General features: G+C 43.1%; 1 pseudogene; it reads left to right on the forward strand.

Annotated features, from left to right (window-relative positions):
• The first annotated feature begins 1,582 nt into the window (after positions 1-1,582).
• On the forward strand, positions 1,583-22,225 carry LOC129143570 (uncharacterized; annotated as a pseudogene).
• The last annotated feature ends 119 nt before the right edge of the window (positions 22,226-22,344 follow it).

Below are 22,344 nucleotides of genomic sequence, written 5' to 3' on the forward strand. Positions count from 1 at the left end.
AATATTACATAATTAACTGAATACTGATCTAACCAAAATGTATGCCTTAATTAGGATATCAGAGAGTATGTATTTGTCTATGTTGTAGAGGTGGAGTAAGAGAGTTAACTCTATCTTTCACATTAGGAAGCCACAGATTGTCTCTGAAAGTAAGAAATCAAGAAATAGCAGGGTAAACCTATTAACTAAACATAGAGTGGAAAATGTTAAAAGAACAGCTGAAAGGACAAATGTGGGTACCTCTGGGAAGTGGAAATTAAGGAAAAAAAAGGTAAAAGCAGAGGATTGCTAATTTCCACAGTAACATTACTGAACTTTAAAAACGATGTACATATAAAACTTTGATAAAATTAAAACTTGTAAAAAGGATTAAATGACACACATTTAATTTGATAAAATTAAAACTTGTAAAAAAGATTAAATAACCTATCAGATTACCTAGTTGTAGTAAATAGCTAATATATGATTTTTTCCGTTGTTTTTAACAGAAGAGTAGGAAAATTAGGTGTTTGCTATAGGTTTTTTTTTTTGCACAAGACGAAGACAATGACCCAGAAGGTGGAACTTAAGAGCATATTGTCCAAGATAGCATGATGCTGTTACATCACTTGAAATTATGCAGGCCAGAGACGGTGGCTCCTGCCTGTAATCCCAGCACTTTTGGGAGGCTGATGTGGGATCTCTTGAGGCCTTGTGAGCTCAAGGTTGGGGCAAAGGAGGCCAGGAGTTCAAGATCAGTCTGGCCATCAAGCCAGACCCTGTCTATCCAAAAAATAAAATAATTAGCCGGGCATGGTGGCAAGCAACTGTAATCTTAGCTATTCAAGAGGCTGAGGCAGGAGGACTGCTTGAGCCCATTAACTGGAGATTGCAGTGAGCCATGGTCACACAATTGGACTCCAATCTTGGCAACAGAGTGAGGCACTGTCTCAAAAAAGAAAGAAGAAAAGAAAAGAAAAAAGATGAGGTTCTTCCTCTCAGAGGCCATCTGGAGTGGTTCTCAAATCTGACTATTTGTAAGCTTCATACGGAAAGATTTAAAAAAATCCTGATGCTCAGGATGCATCCTAGACAATTAAATCAGAATCTATCTTTCAACCTACCTCAAATGATTCCAATGTGTAGCCAAGGGAAAGAACCACAGCCCTAAGTGTGAGTTTATGAGACTGGGCTATCTGCCATTTCCAAATCTCATCAGAGCCCAAGGAGGGGTAGAGAGAAGTACATGTTATGGGGAGAGAAGTTGGGTATCCCTCCCTCTGCCAGGCCAACCTGCACTTTTAACTCGACCCCACTGTCACTTGGTAGTTAGATGAATGCATACTCTGGGTGATGTTTGTAGGGAAAAGAAAGAGAGATCAGACTGTTACTGTGTCTATGTAGAAAGGGAAGACATAAGAAATTCCATTTTGACCTGTACCCTGAACAATTGCTGTGTCCTGAGATGCTGTTAATCTGTAACTTTGCCGCAACCTCTTTGCCCTAACCTCTTTGCCCCAACCTTGAGCTCACAAAAACATGTGTTGTATGGAATCAAGGTTTAAGGGATCTAGGCCTGTGCAGGATGTGCCTTGTTAACAAAATGTTTACCAGCACTATGCTTGGTAAAAGTCATCGCCATTCTCTAGTCTCGATAAACCAGAGGCACAATGCACTGCGGAAAGCCGCAGGGAACTCTGCCCTGGAAAGCCGGGTGTTGTCCAAGGTTTCTCCCCACGTGATAGTCTGAAATATGGCCTCATGGGATGAGAAAGACCTGACCGTCCCCCAGCCTGACACCTGTGAAGGGTCTGTGCTGAGGTGGATTAGTAAAAGAGGAAAGCCTCTTGCAGTTGAGATAGAGGAAGGCCACTGTCTCCTGCCTGCACCGGGAACTGAATGTCTCGGTATAAAACCTGATTGTACATTTGTTCAATTCCGAGATAGGAGAAAAACCGCCCTATGGCAGAAGGCGAGACATGTTGGCAGCAATGCTGCTTTGTTATTCTTTACTCCACTGAAGTGTTTGGGCGGAGAGAAACATAACTCTGGCCTACGTGCACATCTAGGCATAGTACCTCCCCTTAAACTTAATTGTGACACAGATTCCTTGGCTCACATATTTTCTTACTGATCCTCTCCTTATTATCACTCTGCTCTCCTACCACATTCCTCTTGCTGAGATAGTGAAAATAGTAATCAATAAAAACTGAGGGAACTCAGAGACCAGTGCCGGTGTAGGTCCTTGGTATGCTGAGTGCCGGTCTCCTGGGCCCACTGTTGTTTCTCTATACTTTGTCTCTGTGTCTTATTTCTTTTCTCAGTCTCTCTTCCCACCTGATGAGATATACCCACAGGTGTGGAGGGGCAGGCCACCGCTTCAATGTTTGGGCTTTCTCAATAGGGTCTCATCCTCCATTCTTACCCACCAGAAGAAAAGTTGTGGTTGGTCAAAATCTGAGACATTAATGGGGCCACATTTTGGGGGTGTACCTCAAAAGCAGAGACCAAGCTTCATTCTTTCTCCTGTATTTCTAGCACTTGGGTGAACTGGACCATTTTTCTCTGGCCAGGCCACTTGCCTTAAAGTGGTGGGCTCAGGAACGTTGGCCCCCTGTGTCTCAGTATCTCCGCACCTGGAACAGGGTCTCTGAGAATCTCCGGATTGGAAAGTAGAGAACTTTAGCCCCAGGCCTGGGCCTTGCCTCCAGCACAGACTCCCAGAGGTTATTAGACCTTCAGCTGGTGCTTCCTAAGTAGGAGGGTATTGTTTCCTATCCAGTCACCGATCCTTTTGTGTGCCCTCCCTTGGTTCAGAATCCCAAAGAGAATGAATGGGAGAACTCGAGTTCTAAATTCTGTCTTAGAAGCACTCAAATACAGTTTGTAGGGAGACTCCAAACTGGTCTCTCACTACCCTGACAGCCTAAAAACGCAGCTGGAATTTTGCATTCTCTTCCCCTAACCAATTAGTATATGCATTTCAAATACTATGCATAATATGCATATTAGTATATACAAGATAGGCTAAACACTGTGTGAAACTAAGAAGGTAAACCCTCTCCTGGCTTACAAACAATTGGTACAATTAAAAATATTTGACAATGGTGAAGCCATGGGCAATGGCTATTTACAAATCAAAATATAAATACTTTAATATTTTAGTAATAGGCGTGGTGGTACAGTGTGTCTCAGTTAAATAGTAGTCTTGCCCCAAAGCGCTTTTGAATGCTTTGCCACCTATGCATCAGTGGATTCAGGAATGTAATGGGAGTTCTCAAAAGTAATGGAAGCAAAGCCAAGCAAGTCTCCCACTCCACACATCTTGCTTTTCCCTTTCTGTGTTGAACTTTGGATCTTCCACAAAGGGGACTGGGTGCCCCTGTGGAAGCCCAGCCAGGGAGCAGTCAGACCTGGGGGGAGAGGATGGATTACAAGCCTGAATTTGCCTTCCCTACCAGACAAGCTCTGGCTTGAGGAATAGAGAAGTGAAAGAAAAAAGAGGTGCTTCGACTCGGTTGGAGACAGGGAGGGTTATGAGTGGAGTGAAGACAAGGCTCTTAATTCAAGCTGCCTCAAATTACATTTGTCCACACACGCAGGAAAATGCTGCTTAAAAAATAAATGAGGTTAATTTCTCTTTACGGGTTCCCTTTCATCTCAGGGTTTCAAAGCACTTTGCCACAAAAGATCCTTTATCTTCACAATTCTTTTTTTATCTAAATATAAACAGAGGGCCCTAAGTTTATATTTAAAGTTCAGTAAAGCCCTAAACTTTGGAAAGAAAAGGTACTTTAAAAATTCTTTTATCATTATAAGATCCAAGTAGCCAATCAAGGACCACACAGACAGAAAATCCACATTCAGATGAAAGGCCACACCTCTGCTCAGATGACCTGCGTGCTAATTAAAATCACAATTAAAACAAGCAGAGGGGATGGAGAGTGGTGACTTAACATGCCCTTATCCCAGCAGATACACTCACAACTGACTCACACAGGATACATCGGATTTTCTCCAGCAGGCATTTGGAAAAAAGCAAAGAAGAAATTCTAGTTTTAGCTGCCCTCCATCTACTAACCCAGTAAACTCCATCCCTGGGTCGGTGACACATCCCTGACTCGCAGCCACCTCAGCAGAGCCCCATTCCATGCAGGAAGAGCCAGCTTGGCCTCCTGGTGATGGGAATGTTGTTTGCATATGCATTTTTTCAGCAAAAGAAAGTCTCAAAATCTCCCTGGTTCCAGGGTGTGAGTCATTAGTGGGTGTTTGTTTTTTGGGTTCTGAGTGTGAGTCACCACCTTTCCTGCTGTTGGTCTTCTCAATCCTAGGGTAACAACTAAAAAGAGATGACTAGAGATGCCTGTGATGCTTAAAAGCGGACACCTGGACATTATTCATTTGGCAATTGTATCAACAATTAATTTTAAAGTTTGTTATTTTCTCTGTAAACAAGTGTATAACGTTTATAAATAACAGTGGGAAAGAGGAAGGTGGGGGAAGGGAGAGAAACAAATCTAAAAAGGATATGACTGAGGTAAACGGAAGTAGAGTCTAGTCAAAGCCAAAATAGACAACTGCCTGTTTGTCAGCTAGAGGAGGGCCGGGGCTGGTGATGTTGACCAAACTCTACACATGAACAAGCATCTGATGCTGCTCTCTAGGACTTTTCCTCATTGGCCTGGGAGTGTGGGTGGGGAGGGCAGTCAGGAGGGACTGCCAGTGTAACCATCAACTCTAGAATCTGAAAGAACAACATGGCTTTGAAATGACATCTTCCGGCCGGGTGCGGTGGCTCACGCCTGTAATCCCGGCACTTTGGGAGGCCAAGGCAGGCAGATCACAAGTTCAGGAGTTCGAGACCAGCCTGACCAACATGGTGAAACCCCGTCTCTACTAAAAATACAAAAATTAGCCAGGTGTAGTGGCATACGCCTGTAATCCCAGCTACTCAGGAGGCTGAGGCAGGAGAATCACTTGAACCTGGGAGGTGGAGGTTGCGGTGAGCTGAGATAGCACCATTGCACTCCAGCCTGGGAGACAGAGTGAGACTGTCTCAGAAAAAAAAAAAAAAAAAAAAAAAACATCTTCCTGATGTTCCTCCCATTGGTGCTATGCCTGGTACCATTTAGTACTGGGAAAGGACCTCAAGACCACCCAGAATTCTACAATGGAGAATGTTCTATAAAGTCACGGTGTCATGCCAGGACCAGGAACCAAAAAACAGCAGCTTGAAAACCAGTGATTTGACAATTTGGGCTACCCTAACAGCTAGTTTTTATTTCAGTGACATTGGGCAATAAATCAAGCCATTTAAGATGGTTGAAAGAAATCAAGATGACCACACACACACACACACACACACACACACACACACACACAGAGCAGGTTTTGAGCTCATGGAGGACTCAACCTGGATTTGACTCAGAGAAGGCATTTGGCCACAGGCATTTCAGTTTGCTTTCAGAAAGCGAGGAATTACAAATGAAAAAAAGCTCTGACTTTTCAGCTGGTTTGAGTGTGGAAATCAAAGCTTGGCTTTTTTCTACCCAGAGGAGTCTAGGTACTCTGTGTCATTTCTAGTATATAATTACAATATATCTGTATGCCCACATATTGTCACTATATTAGGTACTTTACAAAGCCCAGAAAAACAGAGCCTCTGTCCTGGTGTTCCAAATGTTAGTCAACCTATTTAAACTCTTGGTAACAATGCTGAGGTAATGAAAATGAACTCAGCTGCCACCGTTGGCACAGACACAGCGGAAGGAAGAAGTATGATTTGATTCAAAGCATTCTCATTTAGGGGAGAAAAAATTATAATGCACATCACCACCAAGTGGAAAATAAAGATAATAAACTTGGAGTTGTATTCCTGAGACCTTGACATTTTAAAATAAAAGGCTTCAGTGTTTGCAGAATATTTTTTCATTAATGTCTCAGTTACTTGTTTTTAAGGATAATTATTTGTGGATATTACAAAAGAACTTCCTGAACTACCCATTTACTTGTGGGCATATACATTTGAAAGATGCCCCAGGCCCATTCCAAAGCAAAACAATACACACACCTAATTGTGACGTTATGCCTAACTAGCCTGGTATTCATGACACATCTTTAAAAATTCTCTCAAAAAAGTGACCAGTTGTTTGGCTCCTGCCTTTAATCCCAGCTCTTTGGAATACCAAGACAGGAGGATTACTTGAGGCCAGGGGCTTGGGAGCAGCCTGGGCGACATAGTGAGACCCTGTCTCTACAAAAAGGTTAAAAATTAGCTAGATATGGTGGTGTGCGTCTGTAGTCCCAGCTACTCAGGATGATGATGTGGGAGGATCACTTGAGCCCAGGAGTTCAAGCTTGCCCTGAGCTACAATTGCACCACTTCACTCCACCCTGGGCAACAGGGCAAGACCCTGCCTGTAAAAAAAAAAAAAAAAAAAAAAAAAAAGAAAAAATTTAAATTAAAATTCTATGAAAAACATGAAGACCTGGGATCAGACTCTGGCAGACTGACTTGTTAACACTTTTTCAGAAGAATTCTGCTCTTATCTCACTTAACCTTGGGTATCTTTTCTCAGAAAAGTGACTGATGAGATGTTCTCAAATCTTATGACAACCCATCAGGTTGCTTCCATGCTCATTTAGCTCAAGATATCCAAGAAGTCGGTACCTAGGGGCCATGTCTTTGCTGTCATCCTGATTCTTTAGCTGTAGATTATCAGTGTGCCTGTCCCAAGTCAGGCTAGTTTGGCAGAGAATCCCATATTCTCTTGTATGAGAGCATGGGGTGTGAAATTTGGAGATGTGGTGTTCCTTGCCATATGGAGGAAGCCAATTTTCAGAAAGAAAAAAAAAGAGCTCACACTTGGAGAGATGAGACAGAGAAAGTGCTGGCTGCATTTCAGTTTTTGGTTCTATTTGTCCCTAAGATCATTCAGCTTGCCACTTAGAGATAACATATGCCAGAATGCTTTTTAAAGATGATCACCACTACCTTCTTTTTTTTTTTTTTTTGAGACAGAATTTCACTCTTGTTGCCCAGGCTGGAGTGCAATGGCGTGATCTCCGCTTACTGCAATCTCTGCCTCCTGGGTTCAAGCGATTCTCCTGCCTCAGCCTCCCGAAATAGCTGGGATTACAGGCGCCCGCCATCACGCCCAGCTAATTTTTTTGTATTTTCAGTTGAGATGGCGTTTCACCATGTTGGCCAGGCTGGTCTATGAACTCCTGACCTCAGGTGATCCGCCCTCCTCGGCCTCCCAAAGTGCTGGGATTTTAGGCGTGAGCCACCGCGCCGGCCTTTTCGTTTTGTTTTGTTTTGTTTTTGGCCTAAGCTACTTCAGGTTGGGTTTCTAAAATACTGATCAAGTTGATTATGAAAAAAAGTATCAAGATCAACAACATTTTTTTCTTAAGGAAAATTAGACTCAAGGGACTGTAGAAAGATATTTATTTACCTTGGTAAGAATCTTTCAACAAATGACTGGAGAGCACGCAAATAGAATGTGCTACCTGAGTGCTACTACAGGCCTTTAAGACCAGAGAATTATTATTATTTTTTATTTTATTTATTTATTTATTTATTTATTTATTTGAGACAGAGTCTTGCTCTGTCGCCCGGGCTGGAGTGCAATGGCACTATCTAGGCTCACTGCAACCTCCAGCTCCTAGGTTCAAGCGATTCTCCTGCCTCAGCCTCCCGAGTAGCTGGGTTACAGGTGCCCGGCCCCACGCCCACTAGGTTTTGTATTTTTAGTAGAGGTAGGATTTCACCATGTTGGCCAAGCTGGTCTCGAATTCCTGGCCTCAGGTGATCGGCCTGCCTTGGCCTCCCAAAGTACTGGGATTACAGGCATGAGCCACTGCGCCTGGCCCACCAGGGAATTATTTTTAAGACCAGAATTATTATTATTTCTGTCCCTCTAGGAGATTGAAATCTTGTTGATATGATAGAATTAGCTTTGCTTCCATGGGAACTTCTTGTTTACTGTATATTACCCACCACTTGTGTAGTCACAAGGCAGGAATATGGGCTTTGTTTTTTGATGTAGCTAAGCACCTAGGACAATGCTTTTTATATAGTTGGCCTGCAAGAAAAATTTGCTAAATGGATGAACTAATGTTTGTTCACATCTTATTCCTGTTAGGTATATTAGTTCTTACATGAATGACAGAAGAAACAATGAAATTGAAGGAAAGGAAGATGAACGCTAAGGTAATTAGGACAAAAAGCAAGCTCAAATGTCACAGGAAAACTATTTTAAAATTTAACAATTTGGAAAATTTTGCTAACACTTCTGTTTCAGTCATTGATCATAGATGAACCAAAGGTATTTCTCTCCATCCCACCTCTACTTAATTTCTGTTTTATGTACTGCTAGTTACAGTCTTTTACATATTCTTTCCTTTCCTTAGTAATAGCACCCCTTCAATTTTAGCTAAGCAAATGGGAGTACAGCCAAAAACCGTATTTTCCAACCTGCTCCGCCTGCCCAGGCTTCTGGGATGGTGAGTCCTGATCCTCCCTTGTACGGGGGGACGATCTTCGTCTCACAGTGGAAGATTATGGTGCCCCCAGTGTCTTGCTTGGGTTTCCTGTGGTACGTTGCAGAGGGGAGCCAATCCATTTGACATTGTAAACTAGGCAGCAGTCCGTTGCCAAGAGTGTTGCTGTCTCAGAACTACACAACTTCCCATGTCTTATTAAATAACTGTGACTTACCCTTTCTTTGTACCCACTAAACATCTCACGCTTTTGCCCATAGATGGTGTGTGGCAAATCTCTTTGCCACCATGTGTCAGATGGTGGTCTGTCTTTAGAACAAAACAGATAATTGGGTCTGCAGACAGCTGCCCCCTTCTCCATCCTGGGCCTGCCGTGGTGCATCCAAGCAGCTAACCTGAGTACCTGTAGCCACTTCTATATTGCTTGTATTGCTACTTAGGGGTCTTGCTGCAATGTTCCTCCACATACCTGGCCCTCTGCATACCTGGCTCTAGGGAAATCATGGAAGAACAATGTGATAAGAATGTGAGGGTCACTCAAGAGTATACTGGGGTGGGCCAGGCACAGTGGCTCATGCCTGTAATCCCAGCATTTTGGGAGGCCGAGGCAGGTGGATCACCTGAGGTCGAGAGTTCGAGACCAGCCTGACCAACATGGAGAAACCCCATCTCTACTAAAAATACAAAATTAGCCGGGCATGGTGGTGCATGCCTGTAATCCCAGCTACTCAGAAGGCTGAGGCAGGAGAATCACTTGAACCTGGGAGGCGGAGGTTGTGGTGAGCCGAGATCGCACCACTGCACTCCAGCCTGGGCAACAAGAGCAAAACTCCGTCCTCCGCAAAAAAAAAAAAAAAAAGAGTATACTGGGGTGGAGTGTATTGTAGAAGCAACTTACAGCAATAACTTAAAAGAAGAATGTGTGTTCAGAGCTCTGAGTTTAAGGAATCCAGGAGTGGCCAACGCGGACATTCATTCCTTATCTATGAGGAACTTCTGAACCCCCAGACTGTCTCATGAACACGGGCCATACAAGGGATTGGCGTCCTGACGTCCTTTGTTTTGGGTTGAATGAAGGTTGCCACGTGGAGATTGCTATGGGGAGGATGCTAAGTGAAAATGTTACCTAAACTGCATGCTTTCTGCAAGCAGTCTTGGTTCTCCTGTCCAGCCCACTGCCACTGGGCCGTCTGTTTATGGAAGTTACCCCTAATAAAACTCAATATTGGCCAGGCTCAGTGGCTTACACCTGTAATCCCAGCACTTTGGGAGGCTGAGGCGGGTGGATCACTTGAGGTCAGGGGTTCGAGACCAGCCTGCCCTAAATATAGTGAAACCCCGTCTCTACTAAAAAATGCAAAAATTAGCTGGACATGGTGGCGAGCACCTGTAGTCCCAGCTACTTGGGAAGCTGAGGCAGGAGAATTGCTTGAACCCGGGAGGTGGAGGTTGCAGTGAGCCGAGATCGTGCCACCGCACTCCAGCCTGGGTGACAGAGCGAGACTCGGTCTCAAAAACAAACAAACAAACAAACAAAAAACCTAATACAGTGTCTGACGTAATATAGGCATAATGACTCTTCCTGTAATGATAGTGATAGTGGTAATAGTGAAAGAAGATGAGGAGGAGGAGGAAAAGGGAGAATGAGGGGTAATGGAGGGGAAGAAGACAGGGATGAGGAGAAGAATAGGAAAACTATTCCTGAACTAGGTTGGTGGGAGTGAAAATGAATAAGAAAGGGTGACTGTGGCCTGTAATCTCAGCGCTTTAGGAGGCAGAGGCTGGAGGGTTGCTTGAGCTCAGGACTTTGAGACCAGCCTGGGCAACATAGCGAGTCCCTGTCTCACCCCACTGTAAAAAAAATAATTAAAAAAAGAAGAAAAGATGGATTAGAGAGCTATTAGCAAACATTAATAAGACTGTATGTAGTCTGGAAATGGGAAGTGAGGTAAAAGGAAAAGTCAGTTGTGATTCAAGTTTAAAATATCAGTTGAATTGGCTGATTCTTGAATTTCATCATTTGCATCCACCAGTACCAAAAATAGGAACAACGATGATGAAAAATAACTCTGTGGTGTGTGTGTGAGAGTGTGTGTGTGTGTCTGTGTCTGTGTGTAAGAAGCTAAAGATTTCACTGAGGGCCGGGCGCGGTGGCTCACGCCTGTAATCCCAGCACTTTGAGAGGCTGAGCCGGGTGGCCACCTGAGGTTAGGAGTTCGAGACCAGCCTGACCAACATGGTGAAACCCCGTCTCTACTAAAAAATGCAAAAAATTAGCTGGACGTGGTGGTGAGCACCTGTAGTCCCAGCTACTTGGGAAGCTGAGGCAGGAGAATTGCTTGCACCGGGGAGGCGGAGGTTGCATTCAGCCAAGATCATGCCATTGCACTCCAGCCTGGGCAACAAGAGCGAAACTCCGTCTAAAAAAAAAAAGAAAAAAAAAAAGATTTTCTTGAGTATTCTCCCTATCCAGTGCCAGCTACATAATTTGTGGGACTCCATGAAAAATGAAAATTCAGAGGCCCTTGTTCATAAACTCAGGAAAACCATTTATTCCCTTCTTTCATGGCCTATTTCTTCATCTGTCATGTGATGCTCTTTATTGTTATTATTATTTTTGGCTACTTAATGTCAAATTACTTTGGGCATAGGATGCGCATGGTGTGAGCGCAAACCCTCCAGTTGCCTGGGGCCCTGGGGTGCATGTGTCCAGCCCCGATCTTCCCCACACTTGTTCTCAAGACTCATGTTGGGGGCAGAGGACAGCAGTGTACATGAGGCAGGGGGCAAGAAACAGGCAGACAGGACATAGTTCCAGGAGGTAGGGAGGTGGGATGATGGTGAGCCAAGGCTCCAAGACCCTAGTATACGTTTCACTGTCCAGTAGACTTCAGTTAGGAAATAGGAATTCAAAGAAAAGAGTATTAAAAATGTCTAATTGGTGACCACAGATCATTAAACTCCAAGCATGTGGTCCCTTTTTGTGATTGTTATTTTATGTTTCAGCTTGACCAGGCCCCGGGATGTCCAGATATTTGGTTAAACATCATTCTGGCTGTTTCTGTGAGAGTGTTTTGAAAGAGATTAACATTTCAATCTGTACACTAAGCAAAGCAGTTTGCCCTCCCTAATGTGGGGGGCCTCATTCAATCAGCTGAAGGCCAGAACAAAGGGCTGACCCTTCCCAAATGAGAGAGAGGTTTTCCCTGACTTAAGATTTAAACTGGCCGGGCGTGGTGGCTCACGCCTATAATCCCAGTGCTTTGGGAAGCCGAGGTGGGCGGATCACGAGGTCAGGAGTTCGAGATCAGCCTGACCAACATGGTGAAACCCCATCTCTACTAAAAGTGTAAAAAAATTAGCCAGGCATGGTGGGGCACACCTGTAATCCCAGCTACTCGGGAGGCTGAGGCAGGAGAATCGCTTGAACCTGAGAGGCAGAGGTTGCAGTGAGCCGAGACCACACCACTGTACTCCAGCCTGGGTGACAGAGTGAGACTCTGTCTCAAAAAACAAACAAACAAACAAACAAACAAAGATTTAAACTGAAACATTCTCTTCCTGGGTCTTGAGCCTGCTGGCCATCGTACTAGAACCACACCATCAGCTCTCCTGAGTGAGTCTACAGCTTGCCAACTCACTTTGCAGATCTTGAGACTTGACAGCCTCCATAATAGCAGGAGCCAATTCCTTATAATAAATCTCTTTATACACACATATGCGAGTGCATGTGTGCGCGCACACACACACACACATACACACACACACACATACACACACACCCCTACATCTTACTGTTTCTGTTTCTCTGGAGAACCCTGACTCCAGAGAAAGTGCAGGATCTTGTGTAGCTGCACTGATCACATATCCATGAAGCCGACCCTGTTCCTATTTTCCCTAGTTGCCAACACATACCACAAAAAGAGAGAGAAAGAAAAAAGTAGGGGAGGAGAAAGAGAAAGAGGTGAGTTAGTGGGAAGAACAAATTGGCTTGGTTTTTATGAGCTATCAATAATCTCTTGCTGTCACTATAAAGCATACATAATTTTTTATATATAGCAATAAAAGTACAGGCCACATAAGATAGCTTAGAAATTTCCAGTGTCCTGAGATCATATATTGAAACCTATTGATTTAGAAAAATATTAATTTCATATGCTAAAGAGTGACAGTTCAGAAATAATATTAACTGAACCAATGTCCTTCTATTGTACAGTTATCTCTGCTCTTATAGGACAACAAGGCTTTATCTAAAACCCTGGGGCCAGATGTCAGAATTCAGAATTATCTTGGATTTTTAGAAAAGTAATACAATGTATGTACTGTGTATTATTTACACTCCCAGCAGACTCTGGGACAGCACTCTGTACTAAAATACATTAATATTTTTGCAGTAAAATGTGAATATTTATGCTACTTGGCCAAATAGTCTCATGTAGGTCCAGGTAAAGTTTTGCTTTCAAATGAGTTCAGGTGAGGTCAGATTTTGCTGCCAAATAAGCTACAAAAACTCAGTTTGTAGTGCTTTCTGGATTTTGGAATGCAGATCAGGATTAATGGATGTGTGGTTCCTGTTTCCATCAGTTGGCCTCTCCTGCCACTCACACTCATGTTCCGGTTGCAATGAACTCAGGAGAACAAAATGAGAGAGGCGAGTTTGCTGGGAGAGAATCCCATGATGCATTGAAAAGGCCAAGAGGATGGCTCAGGATTTAACTTTGCAACTGCCTTCCACACCCCTTGGCCCAGATAACTGAGAGCTACATGAGCCTAGAAAATGAATCAGAACTAAGGTGCAGGGGACAAAAATCCCCACCGACCTTTCCCAGAGTTGTTCCTTCATGCACTGTAGCACACCCATGGAAACTTCCTCCTAGGTTATCCTAAGTCAAAGTGGCTGCTACCACTTTGGGCTCTGAACTGGGGGAAGTCCTCTAGCTCTTTAAGGATATTCATATCTGTCAACTGAAGGGCTGGTGGTAGTTAACTGTAGGCAAAGTGCTTCAAAAGACTGTCTGCAACATTCAGCCAGATCATTCAGCCAGATAAGTAATTATTTGGAATCATTTTCTTTTCTTTTCTTTATTATTATTATTATTTTTTTGGTTTGAGACAGAGTCTCACTCTGCTGCCAGGCTGGAGTGCAGTGGTGCAATCTTGGCTCACTGCAACCTCTGCCTCCCGGGTTCAAGGAATTCTCCTGCCTCAGCCTCTCAAGTAGCTGGGACTACAGGCATGCACCACCACACCCAGATAATTTTTGTGTTTTTAGTAGAGACAGAGTTTCACCAAGTTGGCCAGGATGGTCTCTATCTCCTGACCTCATGATCCGACCACCTTGACCTCCCAAATGGTGGGATTACAGGTGTGAGCCACCGCGCCTGGCCTGGAATCATCTTAAAATACATATATTAACGCACTAAATATGGCTATATGTAATTATCACATACATAGATAATGGTCCACACCATGTTTTCTCAACATATCTTTAGTCGTGCTCTTAAAATATATGTAGAAGTCTTATCAGCATCTTGTGACACTACCTTGGCAATTCTCAGATGTGTGGCCATTGTATAAATATTGCTTGAAGCCTTCTTAAAAGGATGTAATTTTTAAGAGATTCAATGTTGCTCATATTAAAGGTAAAGGAAGACTTTGCCTATGAGGATCCTTCTGCATGGTGGTGCATTCTCATCCATCCTGCCCTCAAAGCCCAGGACCAATGCCACTTCCTCTACAAAAACCTGAAACAAAGTCTCACCTGGTTCCTCTAGTTGGAAGGGAACTCTCTTACATCTTCTGAAGTCTCACAGAACTTTTTCAGCATCTTTTGTGTAGTGTCAATTACTTTTTGTCTTGCTAAATTGTTTCTGGAAACCATTTACTTTTACATCTGCAACTGCCCCCAGGCTAAAACCTTAAATGGAGGTAAATACTTAATCATTTAAAACAGTTTTTTTTAGAGATAGGGTCTCACTCTGTTACCCAGGCTAGAGTGCAGTGGTGCCATCGTAGCTCACTGTAGCCTTTATCTCTGGAATCAAGTGATCCTCTCCGCTCAGCCTCCCTAGTAACTGGGACTACAAGCGCATGCCACCACAACAGGTTGTTTTTATTTTTATTTTTTTGTAGATATGGGAATCCCACTATGTTGCCCAGGCTTGCCTAGTACTCCTGGCCTCAAGTGATCCTCCTGCCTCAGTCTTTCTTAGTGTTGGGATTACAGGTGTGAGCCACCTTGACCGGCCTTGACATTGATTTTTAATATGAACATTTGTGCACTTAACTTTTTAAGTATTTGTTTCTTTAAGTTCACTGAAAAAATGAAGTTAGTCTTAAAAATTTTCTCTAGGCCGGGCACAGTGGATCATGCCTATGATCCCAGAACTTTGGGAGGCTGAGGCAGGTGGATCACCTGAGGTCAGGAGTTTGAGACCAGCCTGGCCAACATGGTGAAACCCCGTCTCTACTAAAAATACAAAAATTAGCCAGGTGTGGTGGCACATGCCTGTAGTCCCAGCTACTCAGGAGGCTGAGGCAGGAGAATCCCTTGAACCTGGGAGGCAGAGGTTGCAGTCAGCCGAGAACATGCCACTGTACCCCCAGCCTGCGAGACAGCATGAGACTCCATCTGAAAAAAAAAAAAAAGTTTCTCTAATAAGTTGTTGATGCAACTGAATTAAAAAAAGATATTCTATTTTTCAAAGGAAATCAGATTACTCATTAATTACTCAACATCAGTCACTATGAATTGTGCAATAATGAAAGCAAAATTTAAAAACAGGAGACTCTAAAAAGAGTCAGCAAATTAGATTATGAATGGAATGTTTAAAAGACGAAGATTGAGCAATTTTAAGGGTCACAGCTGTCCCTAGGAACTTAACCAACTACAATGTTCAGAACAATAGTGTATGTAAAGGAATGCATATTAGATCAGATCACATAAAGCCAAGTATTGAAACACTGAAATTCAAGTAAGGAACCTACACAATCCCTACTGTTAAAACAGAGAGAGAGAGAGAGAAAGAAAAGTAATTTATTCATCTCCAGTAACATGATCATTCACTATATTGAAATGCTAAGGCAGTAAATAATCTAAGATTTGGGTTTGATGAAATTAGTACGTTTATTTCTCAGACATGCAGAAGGAGGTATTTAATTAACCAGCAAGATTGCCAGATGAAATAAAGTACTCTCAATTAAATCTGAATTTCAGATAACAAATAATATTTTAGCATAAGTGTATCTCACATTTTTAATGGATTTATATCTCAGTTCTGATTCTCTGCTACTAATTATTATGACTCATTAATTCAATTACTGATTCAACAGTAATTTGTTGAGGGCCTTATTCTATGTCAAGTACTGTGGGTGGAATTGACCACATGGTGATAAGCAAAATAGTCATGATCTTTTCCCCATAATTCATACAGTTTAGTAGGCTGATTGAAATGAGTAAATAGGCAATTACTCTAACATAATACTTGCCATGATTCACAGTTTATTCATTAGAGGGACAATTAACCCAGGCTTGGGTCAGAAAAAGACGCCTAGAGAAAGTAATTTAGATTAGGCCAAAGGCAAAAAGGTTGAGGAAGTAGAGGGAGAGTCTAATGAGAGCGTACCTACCACAAGGGGAAAGCTTGGAAGACAACGGATATCACGGGACATTTGAGAAACCGAAGACTCCAATAAAGTCTAGTTGAGCTATAGACCACAAAGCTGTGAGTGGCAAGAAATGTGACTAGAGAGGTATGCCATGGTCAGATCATGAGGGGCCTTGTATAAATCCAATGGAAGCCTTATTGAATGGTCCATGCAGCAAAGTGACAGTCATATTTACAAATTAGAAAGCTCACTCTGGCAGTAGAGGAGAAAATAGACTGGAAGTGAGGACACCATTGTTGTGGGTTGGGAATGGGTATAGAAAGAAGTAAATAGATACAAGAGCTATTTAGAAGGTCACTCAAAAACTGTTTTGCTCTTTAGATAGGTGCAAAATTGGAGAGAGCGTCTCCCTCTGTCGCCCAGGCTGGAGTGCAGTGGCACTCCAGGAGTTCAAGACCAGCCTGGGCAACATAGTCTCTACAAAAAATAAAATTAGCTGGGTATGGTGGCACATGCCTGTGGTCTCAACTGCAGTGAGACGAGATCGTGCCACTGCACTCTAGCCTGCGGTGACAGAGAGAGACTCTGTCTCAAAAAAAAAAAAAAAAATTAGGCTGGGTGTGGTGGCTCATGCCTATAATCTCAGCTTTTTGGGAGGCTGAGGCAGGTGGATCACCTGAGGTCAAAAGTTCAAGACCAGCCTGGCCAACATGATGAAATCCCACCTCTACTAAAATACCAAAAATTAGCTGGGCATGGTGGCGGGTGCCTGTAATCCCAGCTACTTGGAAGGCTGAGGCAGGAGAATCACTTGAACCTGGGAAGCGGAGGTTGCAGTGAGCCAAGATTGCATCATTGCACTCCAGCCTGGGCAAGAAGAGCAAAACTCCACCTCACAAAAAAAAAATTAATAAAGTGTACCTAATTTACCTATAATGTGATTTTGGTTGACTTGGAGTTACTGGAAAACCAGCCCATAAATGGGCACTTTGCCAGGGTTATAGACAGAAATTTCCATGGGCCTTATTTGACTGGCTGCCTAAGAGGATCACCAATTATAAAAACTATCCATGAGATAGTTTTTATTAATAGAGGAGTATGTTTAGTTTTTTCTCATGAAGATGATCTATGCCCCGCCATGATGAGAGAAATAATTCAAAAAGGAAGCCAGAAAGCGAAATCAATGATATGCAAAGGAATCAAGACTAGTGACAAACATTGGCAAATGGAAAAGGGAAAGAAGCAGTGTCATCAAATAAAACAAATAAGCAAACACGGCCATAGTTTCTCTCTTTTTATTATTTTTTTCTTTTAAAAATAGAAGTGGGGGCTCTTGGGCCACTTGCTTGAACCCACTCCCACTTTGTGGAGTGTACTTTCATTTCAATAAATCTGTGCTTTCGTTAAATAAATAAATAAATAAATAATAAATAAAGATGGGGTCCCACTTTTTCAACTACACTGGTCTTTAACTCCTGACCTCAAGTGCTCCTCTCGCTTAGCTGGAATTACAGGCGTAAGCCACTACATCTAGCCCATAGTGACGACTTATTGAAAACTGGGCCAGGCGCAGTGGCTCATGCTTGTAATCCCAGTACTTTGAAAGGCCAAGGTGGGTGGATCGCATGAGCCCAGGAGTTCGAGACCAGTCTAGGCAACACAGTGAAACCCCGTCTCTACAAAAAATACAAAAATTAGCCAGATGTGGTGGCATGCGCCTGTAGTCCCAGTTACATGGGGAGATAAGGTGGGAGGATCACCTGAGCCAGGAAGGTTGAGGCTGCAGTCAGCGGAGAGACCTTGTCTGAAAAAAAAAAAAAAAAAAAGAGAGAGAGAGAAAATGGACTCCTGTGCCATGCCCTGGTTTAGGACAGTACATATATTATCTAATTTCATTCTCACAAATGTACTGAGAATTAATTGTTGTTCCTGTTTTACAGATGAGGAAAATTGTGGCTGTAAGTAACTCCCCGCTAAAATCACACTGCTTGTAATTGCTAGAGTCAATATTTCCATCCCAGGTTTCTTTACCTGTAAAGGACTATTGTGCTGCTCAGAAAAGATAATTTTCTCATGGAGGGTCAACCTGGCATTTCTGAAGCAGTACCTTTGCATTCTGAACAGAACAACAAGGACAACTCATAGGCACCATTAAGTTTATGAAATGCTGGTATCTTTCTATTGGGAGGTAAAAAAACTTCCATGCATAGATTTGGTGAGGCTAATAGAGGCATGTTTTATAATTTGTGAAGATGTTATTCAGGATTCAGTACACCCACCTATTACATCTTTATTTATTTCTTTATTTGTTTTTAGGCTCGTCAGGTGAAGCAGTGGGAATGGAAAAGGAACAAACAAATCTGTAACTGATTGTGATCAATTAGTTGTAAACACCACTGCCCTTGGACCAGCGACCCACCTAGTACTTCCTAGTTCTATAGATTTAGGTAAGGATAGCAGATGTAGCCAAAATAATTAAATTATTGATGGTTGATTTATGATGACTTAGAAAACAGTAACACTCATTTGGAGTTAGCAGTAGGAGCTATGTTCACTAAGAACAAGCCATGTCATGCTAATCTCATTTTCATCCATATCTGTGCTATTCTGCTGAACAGGAAGATTAGGGGAATGCTGTAGAAACATTCTACCTTGATTTGATCAAGGTTCTTAGAAAGATGCTTCACAATATCATTGTGAAATGAGGATGGTAATCTGAATACTAGTTCAATTGACAGCTGTAGTTACTTAAACAATCACATCCTGAAATAATCAATATTGATTGGATATCTCTGGTGAAATTCCATAAGGCATCATATTTCTTTGTGTGTTTGTTTGAGACAAGGTATTGCTTTGTTGCTCAAGCTGGAGTGCAGCGGAGAGATCACGGCTCACTGTGGCCTCAACCCTGAGGCTTCAAGCAATCCTCCCACCTTAGCCTCCTAAGTAGCTGGGACTACAGGTGTGCACCATCACGTGCAGCTAATATTTTATTTTATTTTTTGTAGAAACGGGGTCTCACTATATTGCCCAGGCAGGTCTTGAACTTCTGGGCTCAAGTGATCCTCCTGCCTCAGACTCCCAAAGTGCTGGAATTACAGGCATGAGCCACTGTGCCTGAAGGCATCATATTTGAACTTGTCTTTTTCAGTAAATTTTTAATAACTTGAATAATGTGATTATCTTATTGAGCTTCAGATTCCTAATAAAAGGATTCCTAGAAATCTTCATGTGAATGTCCAAAGCAACTCAAATTAACACGTTCAAAACAACTCATTATCCTCACTCGGAATTGCCTCTGTCCATTTCTCCCGAACTCAATTAATGGACTATCAAATAGTCAAGATTCTCAACTGCAAGTGCCCGAACTCAATTTTAAGTAGTTTAGACAACAAAGGAAATGTATTGCCTCATGAAATCCAAGGAAAATTTATATAACCAAATTGTAGGAGGGGCAGGGATGCAGATGGGCCCCGGGAACAACTGCAACCAGGGTCTTCAATATTAGCAGGAATCCTCTTCCTGTTTCTCCTTGCCTTTTGGCTTCATTTTCTTTTGCTTCAGACTGACTTCTTCTATATGATGAAAAATATGGCTGCCAGCTGCATCCTTTTATATCTACCTATTGCAACTTCCATTCTTTATAAGGGACTGACTAAAGTTCACTTTGGTTCCAAGTTAGAAATTTTGGAGAAGTCTGATTGGCTTGGATTGAATCAGTTGTTCTCCCCTGTATCCATCCCTATGTATGCCAGTGGGTTGGGATATATGCTTGTCATAGGTGAGATGTCTTCCTACACCAGTCAGTTAGGGCCACTGTGGCAAAATTATAGGAAAGCCAACTCCAGCTCCCTTGAAGTAAATTGTTAAGCAGTTTCAGAAGAAAAGTTGGGAATTTCTTTTTTTTTTTTTGAGATAGGGTCTCGTTCTGTGACCCAACTGGAATGCAGTGGTGCAATCATGGCTCACTGCAGCCTCAACCTTCTGGGCCCAAGGGAGCTTCCCACCTCAGCCTCCTGAGTAGCTGAGACTACGGGTGATGCCACCATGCACGGCTGATTTTTTGTAGAGATGAGATTTCGCTATGTTGAGCAGGCTGGTTTCAAACTCCTGAGTGTCTCATGTGTCTGTGTGAAGAGACCCCCAAACAGACTTTGTGTGAGCAACAAGGCTGTTTATTTCACCTGGGTGCAGGTGGGCTGAGTCTGAAAAAGAAGTCAGCAAAGGGTGGTGGATTATCATTAGTTCTTATAGGTTTTGGGATAGGCGGTGGAGTTACGAGCAATGTTTTGCGGGCAGAGGGTGGATCTCACAAAGTACATGCTCAAGGTTGGGGAGAATTACAAAGAACCTTCTTAAGGGTGGGGGAGATTACAAAGTACATTGATTAGTTAGGGTGGGGCAGAAACAAATCAAAATGGTGGAATGTCATCAGTTAAGGCTATTTTCACTTCTTTTGTGGATCTTCAGTTGCTTCAGGCCGTCTGGATGTATATGTGCAGGTCACAAGGGATATGATGGCTTAGCTTGGGCTCAGATGCCTGACATTCCTGTCTTCTTATATTAACAAGAAAAATAAAATGAAATAGTGGTAAAGTGTTGGGGTGGCAAAAATTTGGGGGGTGGTATGGAGAGATAATAGGTGATGTTTCTCAGGGCTGCTTCAAGCGGGATTAGGGGTGGCATGGGAACCTACAGTAGGAGAGATTCAACTGAAGAAAGATTTTGGGGTAAGGGGTGATATTGTGAGGTTGTTAGAAGGAGCATTTGTCATATACAATTATTGGTGATGGCCTGGATGCGGTTTTGTATGAACTGAAAAACTAAACTGAGGACACAAGGTCCGAAGAGAAGGAGAAAAACAGGTATTAAAGGACTAAGAATTGGGAAGACCCAGGACATCCAATTAGAGAGTGCCCAAGGAGGTTCAGCATAGCCCTGCCAGCAAAGATTATTTATTTACTTTAAGAGGGAGTTAAGAGTGGCGGTTTGGGGATAGCACCAGGAGATATCAGCTGTGATGGCTTGGAGAAACAGTGTAAACCGGCGGTGTAAACAAGAGTAGGGCATTTATGAGTAGTTGAGAATGGTGTAGGAGTGTGACTAGATGGAAGATAGTAGGGATGACTATTTTTGGGGGCTCAGTCTAAGTAGTGGGGGTGACTTCGTAAAGCCCTGTTGCAAAAAGTAGGGTAAGGACGAACAGACCTAATAGAATGAAGGGACGTATTAGGCGCATAACGGTTATTACTGTTCTTCAGAAATGTGAGTGGGTTTAAGGGAAGTAGGAGAGAGTACTTGCAATTTCCAGGAGGAAGAGGAGAGATTAGGCTGGCTGTCGGAGGGACACAGCTTTATCCTGGAACAGTGAACCTGGTGGGGAGGATCCTGCAGATGGACGGCAGCTGAGGTACCATAGATGACTAAGTAGGGTAAGGGTGATTAGGTTTTAATGGGATGGTAAGTGGTGCACGATTGGTTGCCAAGAAGGGAGTAGAGGTGTCCTATACTTGTGGTTTAAGGTGGGGAGATACAAGGAGAGGATGTGAAGGAGGGTTTGAACTGGGGAAAAGGGCGGCACTGAGGTGTGGCTGTAGCCTAGGAATAGTCAGGGAAGCAGATAATTTAATTAAAATGTTTCGGCCTAATAAGGGAACTGGGCAGGTGGGGATAACTAAAAAGGAGTGCTTAAAAGAGTATTGTCTAAGTTGGCACCAGAGTTGGGGAGTTTTAAGAGGTTTAGAAGCCTGGCCATCAATACCCACAACAGTTATGGAGGCAAAGGAAACAGGCCCTTGAAAAGAAGGTAATGTGGAGTAGGTAGCCTCTGTATTGATTAAGAAGAGTACGGACTTACCCTCCACTGGAAGAGTTACCCAAAGCATCTGTGATGGTCCACGAGGCTTCCGAGGCAATCGGGCAGCGTCAGTCTTCAGCTGCTAAGCTGAGAAGATCTGGGAAAGAGTCAGTCAGAGAGCCTTGGGCCAGAGTTCCAGGGGCTCTGGGAGTGGCTGCTGGGCGAGTTGGACAATCTGATTTCCAGTGGGGTCCTGCACAGATGGGACATGGCTTAGGAGGAATCCTGGGCTGTGGGTATTCCTTGGCACAGTGGCCAGATTTCCGGCACTTGTAGCAAGCTCCCGGGGGAGGAGGTTCTGGAGGAACCCCTGGCAGCTGCGGTTCAGGCGTTTGGAGTTCTTGTGTGCTGGAAATATGGCTGGGGTTTGTTTCACAGTGGAGGCAAAGAATTGC

This window comes from Pan troglodytes, chromosome 2 (genome assembly GCF_028858775.2).
Source record: "Pan troglodytes isolate AG18354 chromosome 2, NHGRI_mPanTro3-v2.0_pri, whole genome shotgun sequence".
NCBI lineage: Eukaryota > Metazoa > Chordata > Mammalia > Primates > Hominidae > Pan > Pan troglodytes.